Source organism: Nelumbo lutea, chromosome 1 (assembly GCF_056320005.1).
Source record: "Nelumbo lutea isolate HS-2025 chromosome 1, American lotus-T2T, whole genome shotgun sequence".
Classification (NCBI taxonomy): Eukaryota; Viridiplantae; Streptophyta; class Magnoliopsida; order Proteales; family Nelumbonaceae; genus Nelumbo; species Nelumbo lutea.
The window spans coordinates 13,650,819-13,660,591 of record NC_142684.1 but is presented as its reverse complement, the minus strand read 5'-3'; the positions used below and the strand labels follow the sequence as shown (position 1 = coordinate 13,660,591).

The 9,773-nt window shown below is 36.0% G+C and overlaps 1 long non-coding RNA gene across 2 annotated transcripts; it reads left to right on the top strand.

The window, feature by feature from the left end:
* The first annotated feature begins 6,191 nt into the window (after positions 1–6,191).
* On the top strand, positions 6,192–9,290 carry LOC148873591 (uncharacterized). 2 transcript variants are annotated; one of them, XR_016098583.1, is made up of 3 exons: positions 6,192–6,407; positions 6,523–6,704; positions 8,620–9,290. It is a non-coding gene; the product is annotated as an uncharacterized LOC148873591 (long non-coding RNA). The 2 variants fall into 2 exon arrangements; XR_016098584.1 differs by having other exon boundaries at positions 6,193–6,407; positions 8,662–9,290.
* Positions 9,291–9,773: the final 483 nt, after the last annotated feature.

Genomic DNA, 9,773 nt, shown 5'->3' with positions numbered 1-9,773 from the left:
CACCAAAATAAAAATGGCACTTTTTTTTCATACTTAAAGATAAAGATTCTTCAATTACATTGCAATAGATATTTGTCTTGGATTCTATGCAATCATAAAAGCTAAATCGAGATACCATATATCATATATGATTAATACTTAGGTATCGTTCACTTTTTGGGAAGTTATTTACCCAGGTAAATACACTTATTTCGTTCTTTTATTTTCTAGGTAAATAAGACAATGATTGTTTTAGCCATAAAAAACCATTATTAAAAAGGGCAATTTTATTCCATTCAAGCATTAGCAACTTTTCCTCTATGTGGAAAAGTTACTTACCCATGTAGGAGATCACTTATCCAGATAAATGATACCCAAAGAAAATAAATTTTCCATAAACCCTACATAAATATGAAAAAAGAACATGGGTATCTTGGTCAACGGGAACTAAAATCCCATTGACCAACTCTCTCCCTCTCAAAATCTAAAAAATGAACAATCCCTTACTTGCTTACATCTCTTAATGTAAGAATAAGAGGAATGATAATAGACAACAAGTTTATAATTCTCTTACCACCATATGGTATGTATGGTGAGTAAAAGAAAGAGTTGCATAAGAAATATTGTAGTCTCAGTTCTCATTAATTCACAAAAATGTCTAGTGTTTACATATGAGTAGCGTCTTTGCGTGTAACAGATCCAAGCTCATTGTTTACTTAGCATTTGTCTATGGGCCCCACCATGTTATAGGGCTAGCAAAACAAGAGTTGCACAAACTTGTTATGTATTAATATTCCTCTTAGTATAAAGATTTTGATTCAATTAGGGGGTCCCTTAAATGAGAAGCATAGTCGCATTAGCATCTACTCAACACCTATTCCCCACTTCCTACTGGCATAAGTCTTATCTGCCCAACAATGCTCGCTTTGGAATTGGGAGGGTCCTTTCATTGAATGCGACCAATGAAAATGCCCAAAGCACTTTCTGTGGGCAAATAATTGTGAAAGCAGCTTTGAAAAAGGAATCATCCTTGGATAATCTCTTTACAATATTTGTCAATTCTAGACCTTATTGACTGATCTAATTCAGCCCACCTCTCAAACCCTCCGCCAGTTATTTTATGTTGGCTTTGATTATTCTCCAAACCAGTGGTTGATTCAACAAGGGTCCCCCATTTGAAAGGGAACATTTAACTAGTGGATGGGTGTCAATTGAAATTTATTCCAACATGATCAGGTAAGCCATAAATGTGAGGAAGATTCCAATTTGACAACACTTTTATGAGAGCTCCTCCTTGAATCAAAACCTTTTTTTCTAATATTAATGTCAGTGGGAGCATCATAAACACTCGAACCTGATACAATTCGATTAAATGGTGCTGAAATATTGAATCCAACCCTACCCATCTCATATATAGTACATCTATACTTAACCACTTATATATTATATACATATATTTTAGTATTATGATGTCAACGGGTCAGATTTGTCATAAATTCATCTAAATCCAAACTCAACTCAAAACCCTATTGAGGCTGACCCAAACTTAATCCAATCAAGTCGGGTCAATGTAGATGTATTACTTAATCCGATCCATTGACATCCCTATTTCTCAGAGGCTGAGACATTTATCCTTCCTAAAATTGTCTAACAACCCAATAAAAACTAAAAAAATTCATGGGCCCTTTTAGAAAGGAGGGCAGCCACAACACACAAACCTATAAGCCTAGAAAGCTCTCTTTGTTCATTAGTGTAATGGGGAACCAAGATTGAGTGAGCAATTCGGCTTTCTTTTCTAAGTGGGTCAGAAAATATAATATTTGAAAAAATATAACCGACTAAGAATCTCATAACAAGGCTATTTCTTCGAGGCATCCAGCTTTAGAGTACAAGGCCCAATAGAGAAATAAAAAACTAATTTCACTTTGGCATAAAATTAAAAAGAAAAGAATGGTTTTCATCTTATTATATTAAAAAATAATTTTCAAATAAAATAAAACAAGAGGATGGAAATAAGGTAAAGAGTATCAATACATACGTTAGCAATTTCGACTTAGGTCGACCTCAATCCCTAACTTTTCAGAAAGGAAGGAATTTACTTTTGATCTCTTCCTTTACAAATTTTGTCCATTCGGAGGAAAAAAAAAATATGAGAAGCAGGTTTGTTTAGTCCTGGTCGGTCGAGCAGGAAAAAGGTGGTCAGGACGAGTTGGTTTCTATACGTTGCCAGCAGAATAAAAGGAATTTTCTCAGGTCCCAGCTGTACGTCATCAAATCCGATGTACTCGTATTGTCTTTATGTGATAGGTATAAGATACGGAGATCGGTTTATTTGTGGGGGAGAGATCCTTAAGCGGTGTTTGGTAATCACGTGGAATAAAATCATTTTGTCTTGATTTCACACGCAAGTTCATTAGTTTAAGGAGTTTAGAATGGAGTAATCACATGGAAAACAATTAAAAAAAAAAAAAGAAGAAAACTACTGCAGAATTTGTCCTTTTGCAGTAATTTTCAAAAGGATATTCATAATCGATTTCAACCCCGCCATAGTTAAAAAATTAATGTGTTATTATTGAATTTATTACTGCTGTGCTGTTATTGTTGCTATTGCTGCTGTTGTTATGGTATTATTTTAATTCAGTTTAGGCTAAAATAGGATTTTTTAAAGTCTTAATAATAGGTGAAATTCATTCTGATGAAGCATAGGCAAAAAAAAAGTGAAAAAAAACTCCAGAAAAATAGATCAAAATTGTCGAGAGATAATGAAGTATCCATGAACATCGGGCGAAAATATCTTGAGAAAACATCTACAAACAGTCCAAAATTTTACAAACACTATAAAAGAGGGGTAATTGTGAATTTGCATCGACACCTCACAGAATGCACCCCACAATACATCCCAACTGTGTATTGAGAACATCTCACCATAATAAGAATGGGAGATGTTCTCAATTAATTCTCCTTGAGATATACATGTGGGGTGTCAATCTGACCTCGATAATTGTGACTAATTCATTGAAAATGACTCCCTCACCAACATACCAAGAAACCACACCAAAAACTTCAAAATAAAGGGGGGTTCGGAGATAACATGTCACCAAGAATGGAATATTAGTTGTCCAATTAAAAGAAAAAAAGAGGATTAGGTGAGGGATTAATTGACAGGTTTATATCTTGGTTCTAGCTAATCCAATGAACTAAATCTCAATATATATGTATGTATATATGTATTGAAGGTGCGAAAGTGTCCAAAATTAAAGAATTTTGATTACAGGGGTTTTCTCAAATAAATCTGACACAAGTTGCATCTCTAACATGTATATGTGTATAATGTGTGTTTAAGAGGGTTTAATAAACTATTGATTACATTGGGATATGATTAACACAAACCCCAATTAGGTATCCCTTCTTTATCATCTAAAGTTGGATGATGTAAATGCCACTTGTGTATCTTGTTGGTAGAATAACATTGGATTTCTTTGTTTTGTGATGGCCCTTAGTTGCTAGGTGTGGTCTCTATCAAGTTTGGCCTACCTCTCAGAGCTAAGAATCTTGTATCTTTTTTCTCTATAATGTTTCACATATTGTGAATGCGATGAAAAGAGTAAATAAAATAATAAATAGTAAATATGCGTTTTTTGGTAAAAAATATAATTAAGACTTTAGAGAATACCAAGAGAGGACAATAGTTGGAACAGGGATTGGTCAGTGTGGAAGGATAGAGGAGAACTAATGAGATTAAAGGGTACCTTGCTATTGTAGATGCCATTCTACTACTGTCTGCTAGCGGCAGGGGCCAGGGAGTTAAACACGCACATGCTTTTTCTTTTAAGGATGTGTTTGGTTTGAAATAAAAAAAAGGTATGGAAAGGAAGGAAAACTCGTATAAACCCTTTTATACGTTTCCTTACTTTTTTTTTTTCAGGAAAGTACAGACAGACCCATTGCATATTTCTGAATTCCACTGCACACTTATAAACATTCAAAATGTCCAATATCCCCACTCTATACACTAATATCCACTTGTGAATTGGCATCAATTCTGACCTGACACCTATCCTAACTGTACTTACCTAAAAATTCTGACCATGGGCTGAACCGCCATTCCTTTTTTTTTTTTCAAACCAAATACAATCTGAAGGAGATGCTTTCTATTCTTCATTTTCTTCTAAATAAAGAAAAACTTTATCCCATTTTTATAGAAAAAACCCATTAAGATCATTATTGTTAATTAGAACAAGTTTTATTGACAAATTAATTCTTTAAGCTCAGTTTGGAAGAAGTACAAATACATACAAAATAATACAAAATATAAGATTTTACACTTTACATATTTATATCTGCATTCCTCTAAACTGAGCGTTGGGCTGTATTTGGTTGCAGTGCAATCTTATCTGCACTAGTATGAATGTATTAGAGTGCAAATGAAAAGAATGCAAATTCTGGTATAGATTTATTTCGGGTTTTACTTGATCTTGTTTCAGGTCTTATGTTATTTCATTTGTATTACAATCAAATAAAATAAGGTAAATTTTGAAATAAAAATAAATCAAAATTTACACTCAAATCATTTATAATATCTTAAATTTGCATCAGTAAAAAATTCTTTACATTGCAACCAAACACAGCCGTATGATTTTTTGTTTTGTTTTGACATCAGAATGGTAGGTGACACAGTTCTATTAGCTGTATCTGACATTAGTTTAGTTTGGACTGAATATCACAGTTATATTGTTCTCTAACAGGTTATATTTTTGTGCCCATGAAAGATATTAAAGCGTGAAGTCTTGGGTCACATTCAGTAAAACATGTTAGAAGCCGATCAATACATTTTATTTCTCACAATATTTGCAAAATAGGGCTCTCATTTGTATCATTTTCTTGTTTTATATTATAAGATTAGTTATTATTTTTACAATTCAAATTTTCTCAACATCAAAAGGTCTAGTACATTAATTGCCCATATGAATCCAACTACACATTAAAAAATATTTGCGACATAGATCTATTTAATTTTTATTGGTTCTCGCTTTTATTTTCATATTTGAAAAGTTGTACTTACATGAAGACTTTAATAAGGTCATTGCATTTCATGCATCATAAAGTTTACCCAACAAATATCTTCAAATTTCAAAATTATATTATGTAAACAATTTTATGAAAAATATAAAATCTATAACTTCAACCATGAAACATATAAAAAATAAATGTAATAGATATATTAATGCATTTCAAAGAATTATGAACAATCATAATTAATTTGTAGATATCTTATTTAACCTTAAGTTGAAGAGGCTAAAAGAGCAAGAAATAAACCAAAAAAAATTTGGGTGGAAGAGATAAAAAATGATCTAGGGCTGCATATGGCATTCCTTATTTTAAGGACTATCTTCTTTTCCTAGTTAAAATGCCCTTATAAACACTTGATTTTTAATTGCAAAAAGGAGGTAAGTCCCTTTGTGCAAACAGATGAATCTTCATACTTGCATACAGATGAAGCTGAGCACCTATCAGAACAAAGCCTCTTGTCCATTGGTTCCAGATCTACATTGCTCCATTCATCTCTCTGAGAAATGAACCGATCAGAGATTTCCCCACCACTCACTTCAGACCTTCCATCAAGGAATTCAGATTCTGAGAAATGCTCTTCCAATTCCAATCTTCATGCCCCAAGAGAACTCAAGTGGGAGACCCAATTGAAAAAAAAAATCACTCTTGGAAGGTATTTGCTTCTGACAGTCTTCAGTTTTCTTAATTTATATTTATTTTAATTAATCTTAAACCCTACTTATTAAAATATACATCTTGGGCCGTCTAGGTGCTCCCATGGTTTCTTCTGCACGGTTTGCAGGTTCAAACTCAAAGTGATGGGCTGATGGCACACACCTCGATTATCACCACTCCCACTGTCCCACAGTGTGTCTCATGTGTTCGGATTCGGATCCCCTTCAATCGGGTCGGATCAACATATCTACACGGACGGTAACCACATACCTGAACCAGATATGGATGTCAATTTCCGACAGGAAAAAAGGGTTTGGTCTGATTCGAGAAAGAAACGTATACTGCATACATGTATAGATAGCATGAGCTCTTGTTTAATGATTAATCTAATAATCTGATCTGGATTACGCTTATTGAGCCGGATTGCCACGTGTCTCCATCTGGAAACCAGAGCTCACTATAAATATGCCTTTCCGAAGGCGCCAGAATCTCGAGCATCGCTCTCTGGCTCTCGTTCTGGAAGTCGAAGGTGTGGACGCACGGAGCCATGGAGGGAGGGCTGGATAGGGTTTCTCGCCTTGTTTTCAAATTGGAGAGCGCCAACAAGCATGGAGGTGAGCCTCGGCCTTGGCGCTTCTCCCTCTGTCTCTCTGTTGTTCACACTTTCGATCTCGAGCTTCAGTCTTCGGCCTCTCCGCTCTGCAGTTAGATCTCTCTACTTAGACGCTTAGATCTTCCGTATGGGAGGACTTTGTTGAGAGGTTTCGCGGATTCTGCTGTGGTTATTTATCACTGTCGTCTCTAATTCGCTTGGTGCAGGTCGGGAATGCTTCGCTCTGTAGCTGCCGCCTCCTTCCTCTCGCAAGATTCCATTTCTTTACGGGCGAACGGATTCCCGCCTTGCATCAACTGAATCGGAGATGGCTGTGAAGTTGGCGGTGGGTTGGTTCTTCCGGCGTCGCCGATGGTCAGATCTTGGATTCGATTTGAATGGCTTTCTGGTATTGATCTTCTGGAATTCGTCTTTTTTATTTGATCTGACCTGTTTCTTATTTGCTTTTTCTTTTCCGAATTCATTGATTGGGATCTAGCTGATTAGGCTTAGGGCTTGGATAGTATTTGGTTTGTCGATGGAATTTGGTACTGCTTTCTTTCAATTCTCATTGTGGAGATGGATTTGGTGTTCCGAATTAGTAGTTTTATCTGCATTTGCTTGCGAAATGGTAATACGAGTCTGTGGCATGTAGATCTTGGTTTTATTTGAGTATGTATTTTCGTCCAGTTTGTGTTGAGCTTAGAGTAAGTTGTAGTTTTTTTTTTCTCTACTCCAAAGTTGAATCCTTTCTTCTGTCTAAAAAAAGTTCCCCTGGATTCTGGCACGTGCACAAATCGACTTCTGGTTCATAGCTTCTAGTTTGTGTTTTGTGATTTTTTTCCAGTTAGGTGAATCTTAACTTACTGAAGAGAAGAAATGTCCCTCGCTTTGGAAAAAAAGAAGTGAGACAAGAGGTACAACAGCATAGTCTTACTATTCCGAACGGTCTAAAACCAATTCCTTGTGACATATTGGCCCCGGGTTTTTTGTGTTTTGTTTTGGTGATTCTATCTGCAACTTTGGATCTTTGGCTGTCTTCCTTTGTCTTAGAGTGGGTTTCTATTGTTAATTTGTTCCATGGGATCATTCTGTTTCTCTGTATTTATTTTGCAGTGAGGATTCTATTTTATGTCAAACTGCTTCATAGCTCGTATGAGTTTAATAGGTTTGGCTTTGAAAGTACTTCATATCGTTGATTTGTTCCGTGACTTTCTGCACGTTCTTTTGATCTATTTTTGTGTTGTTCCTGTTAATATTCTATTTTCTTTGCATCTATCTCTGGAATTGGAGATGAACGTTGTACATTTCTGCAAACAGGAGATTTTTAAAGGTCCAATAAATTCATATTTTGTTTAAGGATTTGCTTATCATGCGTGGGCTTAATTATAGCAGTGGTTCCCTTTCTCAATTTTATTGTTGTCTTTTTGCCCTTTTTAGCTACCATTTGTCTCTATTTTTCGTGTTCATTATATTGTACGTTTCCTATCTTAATAATGCATTCTGTTGTATCAGATTGTAGTTATCTCTGTATTCATGTTAGTAATGTAAAGTTGTAGATTAGGTTACGACAAATTCTATGATTTTCTGAGGTTTCACTGACCTTTTTTTTGAGTAATGTTTGTTGTTTTGAAAACTCAAACTGAAAAATAGTTAAGTAATAAAATATTTGAGGATATAGAAATTAACCCAACTTCAGCTTATAGCTTCTTCAATAACTTATTCACTAAAAAACAAAGTAACATGTCATTCAGTTCAGCTACTTTGACTGTTTCCAAACGATCTCTAAGATTCCTTAGAGCCCTTGTTATGATGAAGCATGATTTCTTTTATATTAGTGATTTTCAGCAATGCCTATAATTAAATAATCATGGTGTAGTTACAATTTTACATCCACTTTAACGCATTTGCCATCCTTTTAGGCTGCGTTTGTTTGTTGTGTGAATACAAAACTACACCGATGTAGTTAACAACGGTTAGATTTCTGAGTGTAAAAAGCAAACCGGCTTTATGCTCATTTTACATTCGTGTGTTTGGACGATTGATGTAAAAGGTAGCATCGCTTAATTCCCTCTCCTATTTTTTCCACTTCAACATTGAGCATGATCTTCAAAAGCCTAAGTTGCAGTTGGGATTAAATGCTTTCGTTTTCATCATAGAACAAGAACCCCTATTTTTCTAAGATGAATCAGTTGATGAATGATGAATAGGTGTTAAATATTTGCGAGAAAGTAAAAGCGAAACTTCATACGATTTCTAGTTAAAACCTAGCCATGGAAAATCAATTTGGAAATGAAATCTGTCTTTGGTATCAAAATTTGCAGCATCCATGACAAGAACTTCTTTGCCACAACTGCTCCTCTCAGGCTCTCACTTTGGAGGTGGGTTCAGATCTGCCTTCGGAAGGGAAGGTCTTCACCGCTCACCAGGACTCTAAGATCTGAGTCTGGCAGCAAACCCCGACCAAAGGACATCAGCTTGTGGCGATGCTTCCCACCATCAAGGACCGTGTCCGCCGTTTCGTTCTACCGAAGAATTACGTTCACGTCAGACGTCACAAGAAACAGCTATGGATTGAACATACTGGCGCTGTCTCTGGCCCCGCCGACTCCGCTTCCTGGGACAAGTGCTTGAAAGTATGGCAGGCGTTGGATCTCCTTTGCTTGGAGTCTGTGAAAGTGCACGAAGATGCCATAAACGCCGGTGCTGTTTCTGTCGACAGAATCATTTACACGACCGGAGCGGATAAACACATTAGGGTATGGGGAAGAACGGCAGGAGAGAGAGACGGAGAAGAGTGAGCGAGAGCTATGTAATAAATACATCGATTATAGATGTAATTAAACAGCTTGGTGTAAAATTACATGTTTTTCAAATGCATGCATGCAAAATCGAATCAGAATATATAGTTCACCTTGGTTCGATTTTACACCTCTACCAAACGCAGCCTTATGTATTCTGCCTCAAGGAAGTGGCTCTTTGTCATTTTGATTTATGAATGCTTGGTGCCATGTGTGTCTTCATTTGTTTTAGGAACTTCTGTAGGCTTCTGGCACAGATTACGGTTACTTTTCATTTATGAAAAAGGCGACAGTTGTTTGTGCTTGTGCATGGATGAGCATGTAGATGCTTTTATTTCTTCTGAGTGATGGATGATATGTGGAGAGGGACCATTGCTTGATGCAATAGCACAATCTTGGGCCAACAAACATGACAAAGTGGGTTTGAGACTCTGAGTGGCCAAAGGTTAGGTCCATATCTGATCCAGTCCTTTAGGACCCTAGATAGCTGGGACTGACATTGGGCAATGGCCTATGAAAGGTGTGTTGAACAAACGCTCTTTGTAATGTGCAAGAAATATCAAAAGTTAGTAAGGTTATTTGCTTCTAGTTCTTTTTTCGTGCTACTAAAAGACATGAAATTGTTGTAATGAACAATTAGTGATCTGTGCAAGTGAGCAGTGCTTGAAGGTGAGGAG